Here is a 13,728-nt window from a genome sequence, read left to right on the forward strand (position 1 = left end):
TATATGCCGCCATGGCCTACCGCAGAAAATAGTGTCAATTAACGGTACTCAATTTGATAGTGACTTATTTACTGATTTCTACGCTAGACATGGCATAGCAAAAAGTTTCTCCTCAGTAGCTCACCTGCAAGCAAATGAGCAAGTTGAAGCAGTCAACAAAACGCTGAAGGGCACTCTAAAGAAGCACCTTGAACAAGCTAAAGGTTCCTGGGCAGAAGAATTACCAGAAGTCCTCTGGTCATACAGAACTACTGCCCGGACAACAACTGGTCATACTCATTTTTCTGAGCTTATGCATATGAGACCATGTTGCTAGTCGAGATTGACCCCCCATCTCATCGAAGGAGTACTTACGACTAGACAGAGAACCACCAATCGCTCATAGTGTCTTTAGACCTTATCGAAAAGAAACGAGAAAAGGCGAGTTTGAGAGTTGCTGCTCATCAACAAAAAATGGCTCGCTACTTTAATTCCATAGTTAAAGCTAGGAAGTTCCATTTCAAAGATTTGGTTCTCAAAAAAGGTTTTCATCAAAGACCCAGCAGTTGGAGTGATAGGACCAAATTGGGAAGAACCATACCAGATCGAGCAAGTTTTACCTCCTGACACTTACATACTGTCTAGGCTGAGTGGAGAGCTGATCAGAACTATTGGAATGGTGAGCTTCTGAGGAAGTATTATCAATAAATATTGCTTGCAGAGTGGTAGCTTAGTTTTGAGTATTCAACTTGTTATTTAAGTTTGTTAAGGGATTAGTCATTAGCTGACCAGTCGCCTATTTCCTTTAATCAATTTTTGTTTGGTTAAGACTCATTTTTAGACACGTTTTGTCATTTCTTATTATGAGTAATAAAAGAGATCACACACAACGTGGTTGATTCTTGCTACAGATTTTGCATGTGTGTTAATTATTTTTATACTCGAATAGTGTTCAATTGGTCAGTAATCAGGCAGTGTTCAACTAGACGGTATATTCTAGCAGGATTTAACTGGTTAGTCAAACTGAACAAGTGATCAATTGGCCAATTTTTTTTTTAAACAATATTCAACTGCTTGGATAACTCACTATACATTTTATGTGTTTTACGAGTAATTTATTGCTCAAACAGATTCAGTCAAGTAGCAAGTGACCAAGGATCTTTCAACCCTCGATCACTTGGGGGGCGCACAGGGTATACTGGTATATAATTCAACACAGACAATAAGAGCATAAGTTAAAATATTTTTTTTTCGGCTGACTTGTAAATCTTTGAAGTCAAAAATGGCCATTAAGCTAATTTGTTTAACAAAGCTTGAGTAACTTTGAATGTTTCTGGTTATAGAAAATTTGAAGTTAGAAACAAATATTCATGTGAATACAATTATTATGCTCATAAAAAGTTAGAGCAATAAGGGTGTGAGGAAGTATACTTAGTATAAACTTGTGAAATAGATATAATTTCTAAGTTGAAAAAAAAAACAAAGTACTCATGCGAAAACATTATAAGACATAATCTAGAGTAACTTTACTATTTGCAAAAAAAGTTTGTAATGTTTTAAGTCTAGAAAGACTTAGAATATTTCAAGATAAAAATAGAAAAGTAAAGTTTAAATTCTAACAACTCGGTCGTACGAGCAAAATAGAAAAGTTGTCGAGTAGTAATTGTCTTCACAAAATTCCCCGAAGGGAAAATTACTTGTCGGATACAAATAATATTGGCCAGCGATGGAAGGAAAGTTACTGATCGGGTACGTTTGTGGCTGGTTGGTCAATTCCATCATCGGCACCTGGAACCTTTTCTGGTCGAAATGACAGGGTAGGAGAAGAAGGCACAGTACCAGTAGGAAGAGCTGCCTCCTCGGTAGCCTTAGCCTCACATTTGGCAAGCTCCTCAACCTTTGCCTCTTCAAAAAGAAAGTCAAGATTGAGAGGCTTGTTCAGCTTCCATATTTGATAGAAGCAGTTGAAGCAAATTTCTCCATAACGTGCCAGATCAGCATTTTTGTCTTATTTCAACTCTTCAATCTCTTGATTCTTCTTTTCCAGCTGATCGGTTAAAGTATTGATGACTTGGGTCTTTTTACTGTTCTCATCAGCCAAGTCCTTCAAATATTTATCCCGGTCGGCAACTATTTTCTCCGCCTGCTTAGCTTTTTCTCGAAGATCTCTTTCAGACTTGACCAAGCCTTCATTCTCTGCCCGAGCATGCACCAACTGTTCATTCAACACTCTAACCAGCTCCTTATAATCCACTGCTCGACGTTGAGCATGACTGATTGTGATAAGTCCCTGAAAATAAACAATAAAAGGGGGTAGTTAGTATGAGGCCAATCAATATGAAAATATACATGGTTATGGTAAAATGCTTACATTCATCACTTCAGCAAGGCCTTTGTTGAGGACAACTTCAATACTCTACCGAGGAATATTGTCAAAGGTAAGAGTCATCCTCTCATGGTTAAGTGTCTGGTCAAAAAGCTCCCTACCATACTCGCCAGCAAGTCGAAGAGCTTCACTTAGGTCACCGATGCCTGTTCTTGGTCAGACAATTTTCTTTGGAGTAGGAGGTAGAACAGTTTGAGGAGTTGAGCGAGCAAAGTTGCCATCTTGTTCGGATAGTCTTGACTAGTCAGTTGGGACAATCTTAGCGATTTTTCTTGGAGGGTTTACACTGCTTCCCTCCCCTACTTTCCTTTTTTGGGAAAAATGAGTGTTAAATTGCTTGAACATGTCTGAATTTTCCAAAAAAAAGTAAGACAACTAACTGATCAGAAAGTTAGAAAAAAAACACAAGAAATAGTTATGAGTAAATAAAAGATTCTACAATGACCATGTGTCTCTACAGAATCTACTTTATCACAGTTATTTTTCAGATTTATCTAGAAAATGATGAACTATGGTTGCTACTGGTAGGGTAACCTAAGTTAAGGATTTCATCAAAGATATCATCATCATCTTCTAAGGAAGAGCTGACTTCCCTGAGGAGTTCAATGCTTTTTCCTTTTCCATGCTAGTAAGAAGGAATGGACGACGAGACTCCTCAGGAAAAGATTCTTTGATAAAAAGGTCACCCAGTTGGCGTAGTTGAGAAGATGGCTCAGAAGAGAACTGGTCAGTAATTACTTCAGCGTCTGCATTTAACTGGCCAGTCATATTCACTTCATCGGTTGTACTTCCCACATCGATTTCTTGGTTGTTCTTCAACAACCCCGCTGACCTAAGGCTGTCTAAGTTAAGCAAATGTTTAACATATTTTTCACCAATTGACATGTTGGCAAGAAACTCTGCTCGGGCATGCATTTCTCTGGTCAGGGGAGGTCGGTTAAAAGATCCTGCATGAGTAAATGCCAAGTTATTTGCTTCAATATCTGAAGTAAGAAAGTACTCTGTATAATACTTCCCAGGGTTTGATTTAAAGGTGATACCATGAAGGTACTTAATCCCCTTTTGCCTATGAAAAAAGTGGAAAAAACCTGTGTTCTTATGGCTGGGGTTAGTTATGAAATGAAACAAATAGTGCACCTTGTGAGGAGTAGGTGGACTCCCTTTCTGAAGATGGTAAAGTATGTACAGGGCAGGCAAAGCTTGTATCCCATTGGGAGCTATCTGGAATGGAGAAACATTGAAATAATCAGCCACTGATCGAAAGAAAGGATGCAGAGTAATGGTAGCTCCAGCATGAATATGATATCTCGGCTAGGCACAATAAACTCCTTCGGGGTTGTTGGCTCTCTGGTCATGGCGTGCATATATTAGGTTCACTCCTTCAAGGCCCAAAGAATGAGAGTACCCTTCGACAACCTTGGAGGTCAATTTGGAGGCCTTGGCCACAAACCAAGAGGGCACTTGGTCTTCTTGTTTTCTCGATTTGAGCACAACAACATTCTGAATCTCTGTTGTGAATGCCAGGGCAATATTTTTCTTTGGTCTCTTAACTTTTGGCACTGGGCGGGAAGGCCTTGAAGAAGCTTGAGTCTCAACCTCTTCTATTGAGGGTTCTTCCACAAAAAGTTACCACTCTACTATTTTTTGTGTTGCCCGGCGAGCTATTTGGGGGTCTTGCTCTTGGGGCAGTCAAGTAGTCTTTTTACTCTCATCGGATGGTGTTGATTTTGTTTATGAAGGAATTGATTTTCGTGGAGGAAGTACAAGGCTGATCAAGGAAGAATTTTCTTTAGACAACGAAGACGGTCTTTGGGAGTCCTCCTGCTCGAAGATTTTGATGAGGAAGAATCACTACTTGGAGGAGTATCACTTGGCTCAGGGTGCGAGGAGTCAGAGTCTATTTGGTTGTCACCCCCTGTAGTCGTAACGATTCATCTATAAAAAATAGGGGGAGGTGAGTAAACCAAACAGAGAGTGTGTGCAAATTGAATAAAATGCTGCCCGAAGAAATTTTTTAAGTTTTGCCTGGGAAATGTGTATATTTTCTTTTGTAAATAAAAAATTACTGCCCAGTGAAAAAAACTTTAGTTTTTCCCGAGCAGTGTGCATTTTCTAGAACGAAAACTAGCTGCTCGCTGGGGAAACTTTAGTTTTACCCGAGTAGAAAGTACACCATCTATAAACAAATTTTGATCGAGCATCATGTTTTGATAAAAAAATATTTTGTTGCTCGGTGATAGCAAAACACGATAGTCAACTCGAGGAGTGTGACAAATGGATCAAAAAGGGCATTACAAAGGTTTTGCAAAGCTTCTCAAAGAAGCTTCAGTGTTCTTCAAAGGCTCAAGAATCTGAAAACTTAAAATTGGGATTTTGGATCATTTTTTCACAAAATTTCAACAAATCAGGGGCAAAATTGGCTAACCCAAACCCTAGGCTACATCGAATCAACAACAAAATCATATTTTTACAAAGATTTGTCCATGAATTTTTCAAAAATTTTGAAAAGGGGGTTTCAAATTTTAGAGGTATCTAGAAACTATTTCTCTAAATTTTTAAGCTAAACATGCTTGAAAATAAGTACAAATTTTGAGAAACATACCCAAAAGGATGATAGAAGCCTCGGTTTCGTGACAGATGCGTCAAAAAAGCTTGAAAAAATATTCTTGGTACGTTTGGGTTTGGGAAGATTCGGCAAGATGGAGAGGTTATTTTTTGGTTCTTGAAGAGAGCCTTTTTACTATCTCTCTCACATTATCCCACGACTTAGGAAACGTGTAACCTCCATTTCCATGACCAAAAAATGCAATCATGGGTTATAAAAAAAAACAGGAGAATACTAAAGGCCATTCTTGGGAATTTGGAACACAAAATGTGCCAAAATTAATGGGGTGTGACCACGTGGAGAGTTTTTTATGAAGACTGTTGCTTGGACATTCACTGCTTTTGAAAGCTGCTGGTCGGACATAGTGTTCTTGGACTGCTCGGATAATTACTATCGAGGAAAAAGTTCATCATATGTTAAATACATATGATAAACTTGGGGGGCAAATGTTATACCCAAAAAATTAATATGATGATGTGGCAATTTGAGGTGACAAGTAGCAATGTATTTATACTAGGTGACGCATTGATGATAAAAAAATGTGCCGACCAGAGGGAGTGTAAGGAGTAGGAAATGACCTACTGGGTAGAGCTTATATTTTATCAATGGTCCAAAAGTTACTGGCCAGTGATTGCTGGAGTGGTTACCTCTGGTCAGGAACATTCCAACCAGAGACTTCAGAAGAGCATCTCAAAATACATGCTGAGCAGAGACTTCAGAATTTCAGGAACTTACTGACCAGTAAGTTCCCTAGTAGCATCTCAAGAACTTACTGACCAGTAAGTTCTTTAGCAGCAGTACAGGAACTCACTAACCAGTAAGTTCCCTAGCAGCATTTCAAGAACTTACTGACTAATATCTTCTCTAGCAGAATCTAAGGAACATCATCGACCAGAATTGTCCATAACTGTTGGATGATTTTTCTCAGATATCCCGAAATGATAACCTATTTTTTTGTACTTTGAATTTGATTAATATTTTGAATTATTTTATTAATTAAATGTAGTTGACATGGCTGATGACTGAGTCAAGACTTATGGCCCATTTTGTACGATCCCTGAGCCTATAAATACAAGGTTCATGGCTTCATTTGAGGGACTTTTGGGATTGAAACTTGATTCTCTAGAGAGACTGTTGAAATATTCTCTGACTTACACTTGAGAAACTCAGTTGGCCAAGGTTCATCTGATCTTAAGTGTAGGTTGACATATATAAAAACACTAAGTGGATTAGGCTATTACCAATTCTTTGGGGCTGAACCACTATAAAACCCTTATACCATTTATTTTCTATTCAGTGCTATTTTATTTTCTGTCGTTTTTGCTTCTACTCGCCGTTGGCCAAAATGGTGGTCAACACATTCTTTACTTATTGATTTTCCAATTGTCATAAAATTAGTTTAAAATAAAATCACTACTTTTTTCCATATAAATAGTAATATACTAAAGAAAATATATTGAATTTTTTTTCTTCAAAATAAGTCATATCATCACCATTTATAATTATTTTTGTGTGGATTCTCATATATGTGTTGTCTGTGTTTTCACCAATCGACTTGTGGCAGTCATTGGAAAGTAATTAAGCTCCATGGACACTAAGGAATCCCTGGTGCGCTCGCCCAGAGCTCCTCAGAGGGTAAGTTATTTCCCATCTTTGTGTATCGCCTCTGGAGAAGATTGTCCTCAGGCGAGCTACGCCTTGAGGACCACAGTTATGATACTCTCATTTTCCATCCAAGTCCTCAAGGTCTACGAGAAGCATTCTCCCGTCCCGGAGCATAGTGTCAGGTGTAACGCCCTGCTAATTAGGGTCCATTAACAGGTGTGTTTTGAAACCAGTGCTGGACTTACTAACAAGTCATTTGGACTAAACATGTGATTAAGCCACTAAGGTTTGGGTATTAAAAACATTTGATCATCTCATAAACATTTCCATTAAGTTAAAGATAAGTTCTTTACATGGGATCCCTAAAATGTTAGTTTAAAAGCGTATTACAAAACTCAAATTACACAATAAGTTGTCCTAAGCGGCAAAAGCTGGGTTTAACCCTAGTTCCTCTGAGCATCTCGGTCATGATGGTCGAGTGGACGTCATATGTACATACCACTGCTAATGCCCTCCAACTCATGGCTGATTGAGTTTCTCTTTACCTTTACCTACACCACAAAGCACCTGTGAGCCAGAAGAATCAGCAAGAAAACATAATCAACAATTCAGTGAATAAACAACCATCAAACAGTAATAACTGAATCGAGCGCATTCATTAAACTCAATTGGAGACTATAGAGTCACACAAGTACATGTTTCACTTTCTATCAAGTTGTTGGCATCCGAGCCAGTCAAGTGCATGTTGCACTCCCAAGGTGGCCCAGCCATGGTGGCCTGCACTCCACGTGCATTATGTCAATCTTAGCTTATAAACTAAGTTCCTTATGCCCTTGACTTATAAGTCAAGCCACCACGTGCCTCCAACTTATAAGTTGAAGCTTTTGGATTCTCAACTAATAAGGATCTCCCAGAGCCCTTCATATTCTCAACTAATAAGTTGATCCTCGCTTATCATCTTAATAATACCCTAGTTTATAAACTAAGCTTCACAATCATAACAGACAATCACATGTTTCATATAGCATACTTATCAAATAGTCACACAATGCATTATAATACATTCACTCAACATTCATAAGCATAATCATAATTATGCACGTTACAACATACCTAATCAGACATTCGCAACATAATTATAATCATGTTCATTACCTTAACTAAGCTCTAATCAAGCATTCACATAACAGGTGCAGTTTTCTTACCTTTGGTCCGTGTGCGGGTTATTAGCGACGACCCTTTGAGTGCGACCCCCGATTCAAGCCCTTAGCGAAAACCTAGTCACAACCGCGATAAGGAAGTTCCCATCAATAATAGGTAAATAACAACTTCCAGACCAACTCTTAGCCTCCGGGACATCGAATTCCACTTAACAAGGAAGTAGAATCGATCTCGAGCCCAAATGGTTAAATTCCCAATCTAAAAATCCCATTTCAGCTAAAATTCCCCTTAAGAGCTGCGACCCCTCACACCCGAGCCGTGGCCCGCCTCTAATTCCAGAGGCTCAGCCTCCCCGGAAACCAACACGCGTCGCGGCGCGCCCCTGCCTCCGAGCCCTGCTGGCTCAAAAATCCCTTCGCAGGCCGCGACTCACCACCACGAACCCAGAAATATCTGGGTTTTTCTTCAACCGAACCCAACTAAAACCCATCTAATTCCACCCTAACCTTCCAATTCAGTTCCTATAATTATCACAACCCTTCCCAAAGACAAAACTCAACCATATATCACAATAAAACTTATCAAAACCCTCAAACTCAACCTTCCAACTATCTAACGTGCATCAACACCATAATTCTAAATTATTCAGCAAAACTAACCATACAATCTCAGTTCAGATTTCTTACCTCAACTGCGATGAAACTCTTGAGGTAAACCTCTAGTTCCCAAAGTTTGGCACCTTAATTCCCAAGCTTTGATCTTCAATTTCCCAAAAAATTCCTCAAGCTTCCATGGTGCATAGAGAAAACGAGGGAGAGAGAAAGGGAGAGCTACTGCTGTATTTCCTTCCTTTAATTTCTCAAACCTTCTGATAATTTCCCAGCCAACTAAGTCCTAACTTTGAATGGAAATGACTAAATTACCCCTTGTTCTAAGCTTATACCTCAAATATCCACAAGGAAATTTTGTCCTTTACTTTAAGTCCCGCTTTCCACAATTTGCATCCTATAATTCCCGCTACTCCCAATATACTCACACAATTACCAATAAATTCCCATTACCCATTAATTCCCGGTAATGTACTAAATTACTAGAATACCCCGAGCCGGGTATTTAGACCCCGTTGTGACTTTTTCGCTAACTTGCTCATCGGGATCGCCTCTCGTCAAGTAACCCAAATATATCCACATAATAATGTGGTCTCAATCACACAAGCACATATTCGCATTTATACCCCAAATGGGTCAAATTACTAAAATACCCTTCTTATAAGAAACGGGCCCACATACACATATTTAATATCTTTAAAATACAAGCATAATTATATTATAATATAATTCACATATTAACTCAATTATTGCCTCCCGGCCCCCTAATCCAGGCACTAAGCCATATTAGGAAATTTGGGATGTTACATCAGGGGTCAAGCACAGCGACCTAGGACCACAAGGAGCCGTCTGACACCTCACTGTTACCCAAGTCGTGGTGTCGAGTTCGTACAGGCAACAAACAACATGTCCCTATGCGCCGCTTGACATGGGAAATCATGCAGCTATCCCTTAACATTGTCAGGGACGTGTTACCCCCAAAAAGTTGTGGGATGTAACCTCGTAAATGGGTCCCATGTGATACACATAGGCCCACCACCTCTTTAATTATGAGAACATGTTTTAATTAGCATTTATACCCCAATTAATTGAGAATGTTTGAAATAACTCCCCATAAAGGATATTAATTATCCTCAACCTCCATAAATAGGGTTAGGAAACCCATTGTAAGGGATTCAAACTTTTGTATTTCAGAATGGACGCCGAAATTCCACACCAAGTAAAGACCACAACTCGTGTACAAAGCTCCCAGATGGTCACGCGAGAGCATGTTTCACGCAAGTCTTCACCTCCATGCAAGGCCATCCTCTCACGTATTGTGAATATGGGAAGTTGTCCCTTCAGGCACCTCGCGCCAAGCTGCTAAGTTAGACGTCAATACAAGAGAGCCTCTAGTGAAAGATCCCAAGAGGGGCCTTCCTATGCGAGACATGTCTCAGCTTGCCATGCCCGCCTGCCGAGACACAAGGGCCTCACTATGCGAGACCCCTTTGTTCCTTGAGGGCCATATAAACCTCTTTCCTACATGTGCCTCGCTATGTGAGGGCTTGCGCGTGGTTGCCTACATGTGCCTCGCCATGCGAGGCCTTGCTGCGCCAGCCTTTGAAGCCTCGCTATGCGAGCGCCATACCCAGGAGCGTGCGCGAGGCCACGCTGTGTGAGGGCCATGCCACATGGATGCTTGAAGCTTCGCACGAGGACCCCTCTCGACACCCTTGCACATGAGAGGCTTGATTACAAGGGCCTCACTATGCGAGACCCCTTGTCTTGCACACAGGGGCTTCGGGCGAGATCCCCTCTCTCGCTAACCCATGGGTGCCATTGGATATTGTTTGTCCCATCACAAGCAACCTGTGCCTCGTTGAAGAGGTCCTACTCATCTCCTAGAGTATATGCAACCAACGAGGCACATTTCCACCTTGGTTCCTCATGACACATACTTGTGGGACCTCTCAAGTGTACGCACATGGAACACTAGTAAAGCCATCATCATCATTGAATATCAAGGTAAAATTGGTGAAGGCAACTAAGTGTGTTACTCCTAGTAACTTGCAAGACTTCCCACACGTAGCAAAATACAAGGAAGCTTGGAGAAAAAATGTATCTTAGAAATGTGAGAAGGACCGTTAGGTACGAGGCACACGTATGAACACGAGATGTACGACCATGAGAAAAGTGAAGGCGTGACTCTGACATTCGTATCCGACAAGTGGTGGTGGTACGAATCCGTACAAAGAGTGGAGGCATTACATGAGCACCCCTGACTATGTACTAGGGCCAACACTACGACCCTCTGCACCACTACATCCTGCACCATTATCAAGACAGTGTACCCACGTACCTTTTTGTAACACCCTAAACTCCAGGGACCATTACGATGTGCATTTTTAAACAGTGCTAAACTCACTAAGCGAGTCATTTGGCCATAATCGTCTAACTAAGTATTATAGAAATTTAGGATTGAAATTTTTTGGTTAAGATATAACGTCTCACTAAAACGTTTACTATATACATTGGGATCCCAAAAATATAATTTAAAGGTTAATTACAAGAAAATGTTTACAACCAGCTAATCTAAGTGGCAAAATAGGGTTTAACCCTAGTTCCTCTTTCAACCCTCGGCTGTGGCGGTCGAGCAGCCGCATGTGTACACATCCTCACCTAAGCTCTTCAACTCAAGGATGGTCCAGCTTTATTTTGCCTTTACCTGCACCATGTAGTACCCGTGAGCCGAAGCCCAACAAGAAAACTCAATATGCTCATGAATAGTAATAACATGTCATCAAATCATAAACTGCATGCCTAGCAATAATAGCCTTACTTACGCATGCAAATAAGTTCAAATAAATGTTGTGGAGTCCTGCGCTCTGAGTAGATGACTAGTAAGTTTCTCACTCTGAGGTAGATGACTTGTAAGTCTATCTCTTTTATATGACTAGTAAGTCAATCTAGGTCAGATGAATAGTAAGTCAATCTCAGTCAGATGACTAGTAAGTCAATCTCTTAGTTCCCATACCCTCCTAGCCATGTGACGTGTAGGTCACCTTAGGTTTTTTGACTCTGGCTCTAAGTAACTAGCCTTTAGACTAGACAAGCACTTTTACTTTTCATCGAACTTTAGGTCGGTCTGGCATTAATGCTCATGATGAGTCATTCAATGCAGATGTCGATTAGATCTAATCTTTTATCGGCTCTACGTTCATGACGCTTATGCCGCTCTTGACTCTTAGGTCAATAACACACGACCAGTGCTCAGTACTACTGTTGAACTTGACTAGTAAGTCACAGCTTCACAATTGGTTCTGACACCATTGCCGATTTTGACTAGTAATTCAGTGCCACACACAAGTAAGCAATGCTACCAGGCATATATCATATGTCAAATATTTGAATGTAGGGCATTCAGCATGCTTACTTAACAATTGCTAGCATAATTAGGATCATGCACAAACACAGAGACTCAAGCTCTGATCAATCTCATATTCAACATTCGTGGCATACCCTAACCACATGTTTCCCGTGCATCACATGCATCACATACTGGGTGCAGTTTTCTTACCTCTGGTTCGAGCGAGAAATAATAATTGAACGACCTTTGAGAACGATCAATCCTTTGATCCCTTAGCGGTCACCTAGTCATAACCAAATATGAGATTCCATCAATAAAATCAATAATAAAGGTTCCCGGACCAAGACCTAGCCTCTGGGACAACAAATCCCACTAAACCAGATAGTGGGAACGATCCCGAGGCCTAAGGTTTAAGTTCCCATGATCAAAACACATTTATGGCCAAAAATGCCACTAGGGGTCGCGGCCCTACATCCACAATGTCGCGGCCCGCCTCCCCAAACAGAGGCGCCAACCTTCAATCCCCAACACGGGCCGTGGCCCTACCTTTCCCATGCCACAGCCCAACGGCCTTCTAGCACCCTTCTGCTTCTTCATCGAGCTTGGGTCGTGACGCTCTATAACAGAGCCGCGACCCCACCTAAAACCCAACCAAAAAACCTTGTTTTTCCTCTTCGAACCCAATTCAAGACCTCACTAAACATCTCCAACAACACAAATCAAAGTTCCCAACACTTACCACAACTTGTCCAACATATAACCAACAAAACCCAAGCCTTAAACCATCTAAAACCACACAAATTACTCAATTCTAGAATCAAAAGTTCTAACTCAAAACTAACTCCAAAACAGAGTAAGTGTATGCCCTGATTTTCCACGGGCTAATAGCGAGCTGAGATGTGGCATAATTATATCAGCCACGTGGACGCCACGTGGCTGGAGCTGCTGTTGTAAGGTCCTACCTCTTTAGTTCGAGGTACCCAATGGTTGACCAAGATTATTTAAGGGCCGAGACAGGGATATGAAGACCGCGAGCCAAGAAGGCATCCAGCTCGAGATACGAGCTGGAGTGGGAAGCCGTGACTCCTTATAAAGTCAACCACGCAATGTAAACGTGCATATATCAGACATCACGTGTCTGATATATCCCTGAATTCTCGGACACACAGCAGGAACGTGCGTATTCAGGCACCCACGACTGGGTTGGGCCGTGCGGCCCATTATTCCCCTTACCTATTAATTAGACCACACTTCATTTGTCAGGTTTTAGGAATTAATCTTGAATGTCACAGAAGTGAAATGATGGGTCAGAAGGTCACGAGATGACCCCCCTTACCAACTCCCAGGTGCCCTCTCCTATAAATATGGAGACCCTGGGAGTTGCAAGGGGTTGGATTCGATTGTGTAACGAAATACCCTGTAAAGAATACCAGGAATATAGCAATAATATTAGCTGGTGGAGTAGAAGGATTTTAACCTTTGAACCACCTAAAAACGTGTTTGTGTCATCAGTCCATTTTAAGATCATTCATCTGTTTTGGTTCATTATTAAGCACTAATCTCTTTCTCTTATTTTCTTAATTACCTGTTGGCGAAGAACCGCGTCAACAGTTTGGTGCTTTCATTGAGAGCTAGTTAGATTGGTGCTATCGCAAACATCCAACTATGGTGACCACTCGATCAAGACACGGTAACGAGGCGGAACAACATGATGGGCAGGAGGCTCATCATGCCGCCATCTCTGGTGAGCAAAACCTTGAAGTTCGGCAGCGGCCGGGCAAGCAGCCAGTAGGCCAGAATGACACTGGAAGTTCGGCACCACGGCCACCTAATCCAAATCCGAACTTTTACACGGCGGTAGAGATGGAGAACGCTCAGCTGAGGATTCAACTGGCAAAAGCTAATCAGCAGATTAAGGAGGTGTTGGCCCAACTACCCCCTCTTACAACCGACGCAAACGTCGGGAAGAGGCAAGGTGAGACTCGTAAGTCCCGCCGGGGTAATCGATCCAGGCCTAGCCACTCGGTCAGACCTT

This window comes from Humulus lupulus, chromosome 2 (genome assembly GCF_963169125.1).
Source record: "Humulus lupulus chromosome 2, drHumLupu1.1, whole genome shotgun sequence".
Lineage (NCBI taxonomy): Eukaryota > Viridiplantae > Streptophyta > Magnoliopsida > Rosales > Cannabaceae > Humulus > Humulus lupulus.